The sequence below is a fragment of the Dermacentor silvarum genome, chromosome 3 (genome assembly GCF_013339745.2).
Source record: "Dermacentor silvarum isolate Dsil-2018 chromosome 3, BIME_Dsil_1.4, whole genome shotgun sequence".
In the NCBI taxonomy this organism is placed as follows: domain Eukaryota; kingdom Metazoa; phylum Arthropoda; class Arachnida; order Ixodida; family Ixodidae; genus Dermacentor; species Dermacentor silvarum.
Window position 1 is genome coordinate 140,674,134 of NC_051156.1, and position 13,540 is coordinate 140,687,673.

Consider the following 13,540-nt stretch of genomic DNA (forward strand, 5'->3'; position numbering starts at 1 on the left):
TATTTTGATACTAGATGCGACTCCGTTAAGAGTTCTGACTACTGCTTTACTTTGCACTGTGGTCATCATTCACCAAGCGCCTCAACCCTCCTTCCCACCTAAATGTTTTCAAATCCTGTACACCATATTGCAGCTGCTCTCAATTTTTTTTTTCATGTTGCATGCTGTGTGTGTTGCTGGATGACAAAGTAAAGACAAGAGACGGCCAGTAAACAAACCAAAACAAAACTCTATTCATAGTTTCCACCAATGAGCACTGTGAATCGGTATTTAAGAACATTCACAACAGAGGACAAAAAAAGAAAGAGACCACGACAGGACGAGTACACACCACATTCTTAAAAAGACCTACAAGAGACTTGTGAGGAAGATGGAAATATTCTTCCCTGGAAGGCACAACACCAAACTCCACCCAATTCATAAAGTGTGCTGACTAATACACATTTGGAGAGCATTCCACCTAAGCAGTGTGCAAACAGTAGTAATAATAGTACAGTAGTAGTAGTTGTGGTGGTGGTGATGAACAGCAGTTGTTAGTAGTCGTGTACAAAAAAACACACACCCACAAGAAATGAAACCGCACACTGAAGAGCACATGCGTACAGAAGCTACTGGTGACATACAAAAGGCTCTGCTCTTGACAAACGATACCCGACGGGCGTGGCATGCTGCTTCTGAGATGTGCAAGCACCATGCGTTTTCACAGAACTAATTTTTCTCAAGAAGTCTCGGGCCAAAGCCATACAAATGCTGCTGCTTTTGGTGACAAATGTGGTACAAACACCATTCTGTGCAAATCAGCCAAAATGGCCTACAGTGCCGGCAGGCCCATTTTCAAATTATCAAGCTACATTTCGAAATAGCAATACGGCCAACAATGGAGGCACGGCTTACTTCCAAATCGGCAAATTATGTGCAAATAAAGGTTTTACAAGATGAAAGGTGCCGTTGTAGTTTGCACGATTTCAGTATTGTACATCATGGATGAGCATGGCCACATACACTTGGTGTTTTGTCCTTGTTCGAATGATAGCCTGCGCAGCCATTAGTTCAGCAGAAGCATCACATGAATATGCAAACTTGATAATTAGCAAAGGGGTCCACAGTGCAATATAGAAATATGTCAGAGTTGCTGAGAGACATTACCACATTTTTTTTAAATTTTAATCCGAATAAGAGCTTCCATAGTCCTCAACATGCTTACATGCAGCTACAACAATGGCTTTCACATGCAGCTTAATCTCTAAATGCATGAGGTACGATGCCAGTAGTTTTTTTCAGTGACTTCAAGTAACATCTCAGCTTTGCAAGTACAGCCTACAATACATTTAATGCAAACATGCTTTCTGCACCTTTTCACTAGTTAAAGTGCATTCTATGGTCACCTCTTTTTTCCAGAAGCCTAGCGCCTGCTGTACAAGGCTGCTTGAAGTCATTTCACATGTTCAAGCTAGGTGTGTTGAAGGCTGTACCTTTCTCAATGTTATCCGACGCTCCTGCTGTCCTTGCATGCAGCAGTAAATTACTTCAATATGGTGCAGTCTTTGCGTGCAGGCAAATTTGTAATCAGTGGACCACTTTGTCTGGTCTACTGCAAGCCAGGCGGAGAATTAAAGCACATCTCATTGATAGCATTGTTGATCTTAAAACATGAGCACCTTCTGTGGTTATAACCTGTTTCTCTCCTCATCAAGGGCTGAGATGACATAAATACAGCGAGCTCGTCTACAGGACGTAGTGGACCAGCGACAAGGAGGAGATGCATTTGGGAGCTGTCACCTTTGCAGGTACTGCTGTCAGCGCACTCCAAATGGTTAAACTGGTGCAAGCGAGACGTGACTGAAGGACTGAGTGTGAATGTACACTTTGGTGGCATTACTTCCAAACTTGCTTTCAGTTGCACCAACACAACAGGCAGCAGAAATACATCAACGCATGATATCCTTTGCTACTGTGAGGCGTTGATGCTGGATGTTATATCAAACGAGTGTCATCATTTTCAACCAGCTACTGAACCTGTGCTTTGGCAGTCCTGCAAATGATGTGAAAGAGGGCACTGAAGGTGTCTCCAGGAATAAAGCAACAGCTTGGAAACTACTTATTCTCATGATAAAACCGCCTTAGGTACCACTGAGTGTGACAGCTCCAGAACGCTACTCCAGGAAACAAAATGCATCATCTTCAACCTGTCCAGGACTACAGCAAGCAGACAATTTTTTTTTTCCGAAGGCGTGTGCGACAAGCAATGCCACTTGCTGCTACATAGTACCACATTTCGTCACAGCCTCAACTTTGAATGTTTCCTTGCACCATTTCTTGGCTGCAAGCCCACTATGGAGATACAGTGTGAAAACATCACGACCTTCACTGACTACATTTTATCATACACACAGATTCTTATCTACAGCGGGAAGAAAGGCATGAACAGAGCAGCACGGTAGAGCATAACACCACATTTGCCAGTTGTAGCGGCAAGATTACAATCATTACAGAGTGGCAAAACAGCAAAGTGAACCTGCTTCCACACATACACTAGAAGTGAAATATGCAAACAGCGATAAAATAGTAGTGGTTGGTGTATTAAGAGTAGCTTGAAGGAGTGTCATTAAACAAAGGGGGGCAGAAGCTATCGCCTTACAGTAACATAACGCTGGATAGCAGAGTGTGTGAAAACTTTTCACCACCTCTGATGGCTACCAGCCCTATATTGAAAACTGCACACACAAAAAAGGGAGGGGGCATAGGGCGGCACAAGTGGAGGGCCAAGATTGTCGTACCCGAGGTTTTAGGTGGCAGCAATTGCATGTGCTAAACATTCGGCAGTGGAAACTCCTCCAAAACGTAGGAGATGCCTACCAATGAACCACAATATACAATCTATCGCGCAACTTGGTGCACTGTGCCTGACCAACACTCAAGGTTACTGATCAACGTGGCACTTTTGCCTCGCCAGCCAGCACAACTCTCATGCGGAACAAAACTCTGCCTCGGCAACGACATCTGTGTGCGGACCACGGAAGGTGTTTGCAGTTTCCTAAACCTAGGGGGACGAGTCATTTAAGTGTGCACAGCACAAGTGTAAACCATAAGCTTGTAGTAGTAGACTGTATAAACAGAGTTATCTTAATGGAAACGGACTTACTAGGATCTCCTCTAGTAGATATTGCAATTCTGCCGCATTCCGTTGCATGAAGAGGTGGACACTGTCTAAGACAAATGGCAGAATGATGTTAGCTCATTACCAAAATTTATCATTTTGTAATCGATCTCTTTTAATCGATCTCCCAACTGCAGCCTTAAAGCACAGCAGTAACGAATACAGTAGACTTCCGTTAATTTCACCCAGATGGAACTGACGAAAATAATTGAATTATTTGGGGGGGGGGTTTAAACAAATGTAGAAAAAATGCCAAACACACTGATGATTCATTGATTCAATGCAGTGAACTTCCAGGTAACACTTATCAGCACTCAATTTCCCACAGTGAAAGAATTGATATTCTACCGCAGGAGAGCTTTAATAAATCTGTTTCCACAAAATAGATAACCTAATATATTTTTTTCCACCAATATCATTTTAATTTGTTACTAGCTGCTTTACAAGGACCTCTGTTTACAGTTGGATGTCTCTGCGAACAGAAAGAAATGGTTAAAAAGCACCTCCTTCTTTTCCCAGTAATAGTTAGGAAGGGTGTAGACTTCACAACATATGCTCACTGAACACAAGCAGAGCGACTCCAGGAATAACTGCACAGACACCTCTAGCTGAACGTCCACAGCTAACGAAGCAGCTGAAAAATGCACAGATTAGGAGCCTATCTAGGGAATGCAAGCACAAGCTTTGTTCCAAGCTGCTCTGCTAACATCACACAGACAAAATGGGAGGCTAGATGATTGTTACATGTGGTGCAGCCTTTCTCTGCAGTTTGTAAAAAAAAAAACTCTGCGTGCTGTTCCAAGTTTTGTTCTAGCAATTTGTTAGCACCTTAACCTAACCTTTTGTTTCACTTTTATTCTACTGTGCTATATGACTACTACACTGCTCTCAGCACCATATACTGGACCCAATCTTGCACCATTTCACAAAAAGCATAGGCTTTAGGAAATAAAGGGTAACGTTTAATCTTTAGCTCTTGTTTATATCTAGTGTACGTCTGCCTAGTGCTCTTTCTGATTTGTAGCTTGAAACAAACCTCTATGTTCTAGTACTACAACCTGAACTCTTACCAGGGACATTTGTGCCGACATCTACCCAATCCTAAGCGGCTGCTTGTATTGGACCTGCTGCCTCCCTAGAGCTAAGCGATCAGATGAGTTCTTCAGACCTAAACGCACAACAAGGTGAACAAATCTTCATTATACGAGACTCTGATTAGCAATCTCAAGCAATGCTGCGATAGCAGAGACAGTAACCATCATTTCTATGTTAGCCTTTTTTTTCCATTGAGAGAAAGTCCAGACGATTGCATCCATACAAGACAGTGTGAAGCCGAGGTCAGTGTAAGACGCACAGTCCTTACGACTAGTTTCTCGCATAATGTTAGGAGTTGCCTCTGAAGTCAAAGCCTACAGCCCCCACATACTAGGAGAAAAAACAAAAGTACCCGAGGGACACGAAAACACGAATAAGTTATACTATAGTACATGGCAGGAAATTGACCCACACATCTGTCTGCGCCAAGACAACATAAAAAAAAAAAAAAATGTGGAGGTCCAGAGATCTGGTTGCAATTATGCTGGCGCTGCCAAAGTGTTAGTCGATTAAAAAAAAAAAAAAAAAAAAAAAAAACCCACGAGAAGCACTTGTTCTTTGGCACGTCAATAGCTAAAAGTGTGTGTGGTGTTAGTGCCAGAACAGGAGGAAAAAAAAAAAAAAAAGACAAGTTGCGAAAGTTGCAGACTACAAAGCAGTGTCTATAGACAGCTACACGCAACTAGGCATTGCTGCTACAAATACTTCGTGTGCACCAAGGTGCTTCTTGCATCCTTTTACCTCCAGTAGTTGATAAGAAACACACAGATTTTAAAGAAGTCCTTTGCCTTTGACACTTAATGCAGTGATATATTTTACTGTGTATGTACATGGGCCACATTGGAGGATAAGTGAGGCTTTGTCAGATTGCTTACAGACAGGATGAAAAACACACCAACTACTCCTCAGCGCTTACGAGTTTAAAAGAAATGGCTTGCCTAGTTACTACGCAGGGTTTAGCCCACAGGCGTGCAAGTCAGACCACTGGTAGAACACCAAGTAAAATGATGCAGCTCAATGCAGGATAACACAGTGAAAAGAAGTGACATGTAAGAACTCCAAGAACTGCGAGGATACATGTCTGCAGTATGACTGGCTGAGAAACCAACAAACAGGTTGAAATAAGAAGAGGTAACACCCGAGAGGGAGAGAGAAAGAAAAAAAAATGAAGGAAAACTGTCCTGCAGTAAGTTGAAAAGGTGGTGATAGTAAGATTAACCTCGCTATATACAATGCTGCTGCATACAATGGCCTTGCAAGAGTACAAAAAGTTCCTATGTGGGGCAACACTTACACACAGTACATGAATTACAATGGCATTAACATACACTTGGAGTGACAACCCATATTTTGTGAATACACCACATACTTTGAAACAAAAAGAAATCAACCACCGATGCGATAGCGTCACTACCGTAATGAGAAAAAAAAAGAAGAAAAAAAAAAAAAGCAAAGGAAAGTGCAACATACTGAGATCATACTAAAAAAAGGTGTATTTTCATCACATGAACAACATAAAAGGGGGAAGGGGGAGTGGGTAAGACGTTAAGGACAGCACCAATCACTGCAGTCATATGAACATCGGCAACCACACTAAATTGAAGACATTCTAGGTATTACTGAACACACCAGGACAAGCAATAATGGCAACATTAAAATAACACCATTAGATCACCATTCACAAGTGATGAAGCTGTCCAAGAGCATGCGAACGTAAAACTTAAGCCAGGGTGGCTACCCGATGCACCGCATGCAATCAACACAACAAACTAAGACAGGTATAGTGGTGGGCGAGAGGATGAATATACAGAACTCGAAGGAAAAAAAAAATGCAGTGAAATTTAAAACCTGTGCTCTAAAGCTAGAAAAAAAAAAAAGTGTTAAGTTGAACTGCTCCTTAATACAAAGTTCACATGTGAATGATGTCAGAGCAGTCGTAAATACCCACTCTCCTACTTGAATTCAGTCATTCAGGAGACTGGAAAGCATGTGATGAACTAGCCGAAGAAAGGGAAAAATAAACGACTGGGAAGGGGACAACAAAATGAGAGAGAGATTTCTCGGACAGCAGGCAATAAAGAGCACAACTTTTCTGCGAGAGAGAACTCTGTGCGTTCGTCAGTGCCACACATTGTTCACTCCCTTTTTCTGTGTTTCTAGCTATCCATTTTCAACAGCACCACATAAGACAGGGACAAGCAGAACAACACAGGACATGTGCTGTCCTCTCTTCTTGCTTGTCCCTGCCTTAATTAAGTGGTGAATATGGATCGTTACCAACTTGCCCAATTTGCAACGCTAATATGTTTCTAGCTAGCTATGAGGAGTACAAAATAATGTACATGGATGAGTGAGCATGACTGGTAATGATGTATGTACATGCTTTGGTCCGAAGAGACGTTTTCTCCCAGCGCACACACAGGCTGTTCTTTCGCGTACGAAATGCACAGTGGGGAGGAGAATAAAGGACGCATTCGACCTCGCAGGATGCTGAGATGAATGAGGATTTTTCGAGAAGCATACTACGCCCCCAGTCTAGTGACAGGCACCTCAAATTGGTAAAACATTCTGTAGGGCAGGTATCATTGTCTTGGCTAAGCAATGTCAAATGCTGAGAACGTAAAGTGAACCTGTTCACTCAATTTCTATCAGCTGAGATGTCTGAATGCTTTTAAAGAGTGTGAACCTAGGACCATAGCATATCACATTAGGTGAATGCTGCCTACATAACATTTACATGAATGTTTCCAAATTGGACCAGCCCTGACCATTTGAAAGCAGCAAAAGAAAAGTTATGGAAGCTAATAGTCAAAAACAAATTTCAGCACTGCTTAGCATAACAAAAAGCTTTGATCACCTGCACCAGCACTTCCTGCGGGTAAGTCAGCTAAAGGGCGTGTCACAAGAGGTACTACCAAGTTGGGCCTTACAAAGGGTGAAAGCGTGCAAAAGACACACATACAGAGAAGGGAAACGACAGTCAGTTATCACAGTAAGACATTACAACAGCTCTCCCCAGACTGTACCTTTTTTGTTTACTTAAACACCCCCACGTCAAGTTTCTCGCGTCAAACAAGTACACAAACATGGCGTGCAAACACACACACACACTCATGCACACTTTTTTTTTTAGGCTAAGTGCTCCCCACACGATGCACAGGCAACCATGACCTCAAGACGCTCCACGCTCATGCACAGGGACACGAAAAAGCCATGCTATTCCTCTACAAGGAAAGGATGTCGCAGGGAAGGTGACGGTAAGAGAGGCGGGTGAGAAGAGTAGCAGCATGCTCTTTACTAGTCCCCAAGAGAAACCTTGGGCAAGGCTAGGAGTGCCGATGGATGTCTGCCGTCACGGGTGACTACACTTGCCCAGGGCAAGCGACACATGGCCAGGCATTGCGTCACGTGAAAATTTGTCCCAAAGCCTCTTGCATTTGCGGTGGTCCCCGACAAATTTCACTAAACTGAATACCGAGAGCCAGATGGTCCGAGCTCCTGCATCTCTCTTTTGGGATGCCACAATAAAGTCTCTTCAGTTACGTGAACCAGACCAAACAAAGACCTCCTTAAGGAATCCAAGTAGGGCAGAACAGGGTCGGAAAAAAAAAAGTATAAGGAATCCTGCTATCAGGTGAACACCCTGGATAAAAGCAGAGGAAAAAAGAAAAGCGGTATGGCAATACGAGACAGAACTGAAGTGCGAAGCTATAAAATAGAGGGAGAGAGAAAAGAAAACTCGCAGAACGTTTTTCCTCTTTCCAGCAGGTGCCACTAAGGAAAAAGTAAAGTGACTCCATTCCTAGCCTTGAAAATGGCTCTTTCCGCAAAGCCCTTTTTGTACCTTTCTCAAAGCTGGACACATTCATGGCTGACACAAGACAGCCGCAAGCTTCTCACGGAGCGCTTACGGGTGAGTCGCTCAATAGACAGCTGACCACCAACCAAAACGCTCCCGACGCCTCGACTCACACCCTTAAGCCGTGAGGCCTCCCCATCAACACTAATCCCGTGCATGTGTGCGAGAGAGTGACAGACAGTCGACAGCAGCCAATCCGCACTGGTGCTGAGAGTGTCGCGCAGCTGGTTGGCTCAGCAGTGGTGCTGCCACTGGGGGACCCGAGGGAGCAGTGCCGCCGTTGTAGATAGGCGGTGATGGTGGTGACAGAGGTGATCGCAGTGGTGAATGACGTGTCGGTGAAGCTGCTGTGGCAGCTGCAGCCTTTGGGCCCCCAAGGCTGGCAACAGCAAGGGTCACGGGTGGTGCAGGGGAGGGCGCCCGTGTCACTCCCATTGGTGGGGCGACGGAGGCAGCTCCGAAGGATGCGCCACCGTCGAACTGCACCAGCAAAGACACCAGCTATCAGGCTTGACATCGTCGTTAAAAGACAATGAAAACGAAACACCATATCAGCCGTATGACGTTTTTCAGTTACTCCCTCTGTAGCTGTTTCACGATACTACCATCAAAATCAACCTAGTTTTTATCTACTGCAGGACGAAGGCCTCTCCCAGCTATCTCCAATTATCTTAGTCTCGACTCAGTTGACTATTCTATGCCTGCAAATTTTCTCATTTCATCACACCACCTAGTTCTTTGCCGTCCTCGAGTGCATTTCCCTACTCTTGGCACCCATTCTGTAACTAACAGAATTGGCTCCATGCATTACATGGCCTGCACAACTACATTTCTTTCTCCTAATCTCGACAAGAACATCAGCTACTCCCGTTGTCTTCCTGTTTCTTAAAGGTGCCCTGAACCACCCCTCGGGCTTGGTGAAATAACATAGTCTGCGAGTCGCATACGCTGCTGCGAACATCTCTGCCAAGTTTTGCTGTCGTACCCGGTGCATGGAGCTCGGAATTGGAGCGTGAAGTCACCTTTCTCTCAAACGCTCTCTTTTCAACAGAAGCCGTGTTCCTCACTTTTTTCAGGACCTTTATTTGGTAATAAAGCGGATTTCCATACGTGGCTGCTATTGGTAGCTGCGGTCGGCTATGTAGCATAGATACCGCGGCCGCTGCGGGTTACCGCCACGAGTCCACTGGCTAAGCGCACTGCAGCTTGCTGAGGACAACCGCGTTTGGCTTACATTTAGCACGCCGTATGCACCAAAATTGGAAGTCGTGGCATGCATTGGGATCGAAAGGTTGGAGAAAATGAACACGCAGTTTACTTACATTGGTAGGGCAAACTTATTTACAGCAAAAGTCATACTCATACTGGCAGGAGCACTGAGCGCAGTACTTCGTAGCACACAGCTACATCGCTCTCGAAGCATAATTTACATGTTGGAGCATACTAGTACATTGTTCTGGGATAGCACACATCACACGTGGAGGATGTCTCTTAAAAACCCTCCACCTTCCCCAGATCACTCAGGGAAACCGGTAACGTCCCAATCAACCAGTCCAGTGGTTTGTATCGAACATACCACCTCCAAGGAGAAGGCCGGCACAAAACACACGCATTGCCCCCAAGCTGATCCTGGAAAAGGGGGAAGCAAGCATACCAGACAGTGTATCATTGATAACCGGGGAGCGGTCAATGATTCAAGCTTGCCAGAAGGTAAAGCCATCCAGGTACTGGTGCCTTTCGCCGAAGTTCTGGGAAACCCTCTCTCGTCTTGTTCTCCCGCCTAACGCCACCAATATGCCGTCACGGACATCTCAGTGTCTATGCTGACTCTGTGGAATGTTGTTTGACGTCGGTATCACGATGACACCAGCCTCTGCTCTTCGGCGAATACGCCAAACGTAACAGCCTATCATTTCTTGCTCCATCGCTAGTTGTGCACTCCTAGTCTTCTTTTCAAGATTTGTTGTCAGCCACAAAGTTTCTGCCGCATATGTTGGCACCAGGAGAACGAAATGATTGTACTATAGAATGAGACACCTCATTAGATGGTAGCAATGATATCAGTATAACCTGTTAAGCATTCTTGAAGGGATACGGACACAAAATCTGAAAGTTTTACGAAAATGCTGAAAATGAATCCTCAGTGTGTGATTACACCGAAAAGAAATAGTCACTTAGCTCATTATTGAGCCAATGGCTTTATTTTTGGAATTTTTATGAGCGCGCGGCGAGGCGCCCGACCCGCGGGAGTTGGAAGGCGTGACGTCATGACACCCTCGTCGGATAGAAAGCCGGCCGGCTGCGGTCATTCGAAGCGTGCCAAAGCCGCCATCGCAATCATAGATTCGAGTTCTGGTGCCTCTACCAGCGACGAGTACATGTCTGAAGACGAGGACCATTCCAACTTGGCTAGAAATATTACCATATATGGTTACGAGCCTTCCGCGTCAAGCGACGAAGAAGAGCAGGCGGCCGTGGAAGTGCGAACCGTAGCACGAAGATTTCGCTCTGCACCAGACACTTATGCAAGAATTATTTGTCATTTCCTCTATAAACTTGCTTTTTGAAGAGCGCACGAAGTCGAGGCAGCTGCGGGGTACTTCAGCACTGCGTGGATGACTGAATAGTAGTTAACCCTTTCAGGGTCAATACCGTACAAGTACGGCCTCCGCGAACACCCTCAAAATGGTCAATGGCGTACATGTACGGTATCGCTTGTACATTTAAAAAGCGCGCCTCTTTCGATCATTTCTTTCGCTTGGCATGTGCTGCCACTCGACGAAAACACGTGGAATTTTTTTACTTGCGCCAATGCCTTTCCATTTTTGTTTTTTTTTTTGGCAACGGCGCGTTGACGCATTCGGGCGCGCGTGCGCGGCGGCGACAAGTGCACGATTCTTTCGATTATTTCTTTCTCTGGGTATGTGCTGCCACTCTCCTTTCGTTTTTTTTTTAATGGAAACGGCGCGGAAAGTGCGCGCTTCTTTCGATTATTTCTTTCGCTTGGTATGTGCTACCACTCGACGGGAAGATGTAGAATTTTTTACTTGCACCAATGCCTCTCCGTTTTTTTTCTTTTTATGGCAATGGCGCATCAGCTCTCGCTTTTGCATCCGGCGCACGGCATCAGCGGCAAGTTACGGTCTTCTCCTGCGGCGGATTCCGCTTGTTGCACGCGCTAAACTGATGGCTATCTGGTTTCAAATCTCTCAAAGGGTGACCGCTTGTTACTCGATCGTTTATCGCCCACCGCGGTGCGATTACACCTGTTCCCAGGCAGCCGCTTATATACACAAACGATGCTGCCGTTTTTGCGTTTCCTTTTTTAGAGACCACAAAAGCTCTATCGCACCTTGTTGGCGATAAGACGAAGGCTTCTCACTTGTTTCGGTTTCCGGACGTGCACACAACCATTTTTCAGTGTGCTTATCTTCTTTGACCCTCAAAGGGTTAATAGAAATGCCGTCTGTGTGAGCAACTGCTGTGAGGTATCAGTACCTCAGAGACTCGCGACCACTTCACCAGCCACCCCACAGACGGCAGCACCTGTCTGGCGTTCTCCCCAGTTTTTCCCGAGTTTAGCCTGTGGAGAAGCAGTGCTGTGTGTGTGTCTGCCCCACTGCCATGTAGGACTGATATCGTGAGTTGCGCTCGCACATGCCAGCCTTATATTGTTTTACTATGCTTGCCAACATTTTAAGACATTACTGCCTTCGTGCCCAGCCTCGGGCATCTCACCCCAGCCTCGCCCTCACACTGCTCAAGAAAGCTGCAATTGGACGAAAACAGCACCGACATCTTTTCGCCTCCTTTTTTCAAACGCGCCACTGATCATTTCTGCCTTGCGTTTTCCTGAGAAGACCGATGGCACAGCGTCAGGCTTTAGGCGTTGCCTTTTGAGCGGCATGCCGAGGCTTTTCAGCACAGCCGGGATGGTCACATAATCATTGTCAATGAAGTGGTCCGCACAAATAAGTAATTTTTTTAGAGGTCTCCAGGCGGGGCGTGATGGCTGACAGGCAGGTATCCAAAGTTTACGCACCTTCTCGTCTCTGCGAAACGTGTGCGACGGCGTGTAACGACTGACGATGCTGTTATAACAGCAATGTCTAGGCATTTCCTTCCGCCGCGGCGAACGCGTCAATACCAAGTGACGACCGCGGGAAGGCGCATGTAAGACGCACCACCTGCGTGGAGCGCCGACGGGGATAATGTTTCAGACGGACTACGTGCGAAGATCACCGAAAGGGGTTAAACAAACTCTGCAAGGGACCGACACCCCCGGAAACACTGCGACAGCTGTGGCCGACCTTAGCCGCGCGCGCGGGTGGGTGGGTGTTATGATGTCAAATTTCAGCTTCTGCCGGCGGCCGCTTAGAGGCAAGGGGCAACAGAAAATCGCAAAAAAAGATGTTTCTCATTCTTTTTTTTTTTTCAAATACAACTTTTGTTCCGATGCAAAAAACTACCCGCCAACTTTTGTGTCCGTATCCCTTTAACAGTAGCATCTCTTACCTAGCAAAGCTCTTGAAAGCAGTCGAAAGAGGGTTGATGCAGAGTGGGACCCGGTTTGAAGTGGCACACCTTTCCAGAATGAACTTGTGGAGTTTTTTCTGCATGGATAATAAAAAGTAGCCATGAGTTTTCTTTACCACTTTCATTGCTTGCCATAAACACAGCCTTACCAGACTTGGCAAGAACATGGTGCAACAGGTTCAGCATATGAGCTGAATGCATATATTCAGCGTCATTGCCTCGCCAGGGCATTTGTTGTGAGCAACAGAAGCACTATGTTTGACTAGGGAAGCACTAGCCACACACAACAGAAAAAGCTGTAATGCTAAGCATCAATACAAATTACCGAGAAAAAAAAATGGCGGCACATTTCTCTGGAGATTGGCAATGTTAATGCAATCAGCAATTTATCTTATGATGAGTGTGTAATAGGTGTAAATGTAGCACTGGTTATGTGTCATTACCAGTAGCACATACTAAGTGCTATACTCGTGGACAACTTTTCTTGGCTATGAAGCGAAAGCTACGGGGGTGGAACTACTGCACATGACTGTATTCATCTGCAATGTAGTCCAGGCGGGGTTGCCACTGGTTTTGGTTTCTCCGACCTCGCACAACTTCTTTACTTTAGTGAGCCGAGACAACTCTGCATTAATCAATCAATGTTATACACATTCGATATGTACAGAGTTAGGTGTGCGAGAACTCGAAAGAGCAAACTATATATACAATAAAATAACAGTAGCTAACTGATTAATGTTACGTATCGTTTCAAATTATGTGCTGTAAAACACAAAAAATATTGCTTTCTATTTCCACGTAAGCAATTCTGAACAGAACTGCGGGACTACCTCCAGCAGTGGTGAAAGAGCTGCGCATTGGTGGCATAGCCTTCGCTTCATAGCCAAGAAAAG

At 45.3% G+C, this 13,540-nt stretch overlaps 1 long non-coding RNA gene across 1 annotated transcript; it reads right to left on the bottom strand.

Moving 5' to 3' along the window:
• Positions 1-209: 209 nt before the first annotated feature.
• LOC119445835 (uncharacterized) lies at positions 210-12,723 on the bottom strand. Its single transcript, XR_005190685.2, has 2 exons — positions 12,627-12,723; positions 210-8,591 (listed from the first exon to the last, which is right to left on the bottom strand). It is a non-coding gene; the product is annotated as an uncharacterized LOC119445835 (long non-coding RNA).
• Positions 12,724-13,540: the final 817 nt, after the last annotated feature.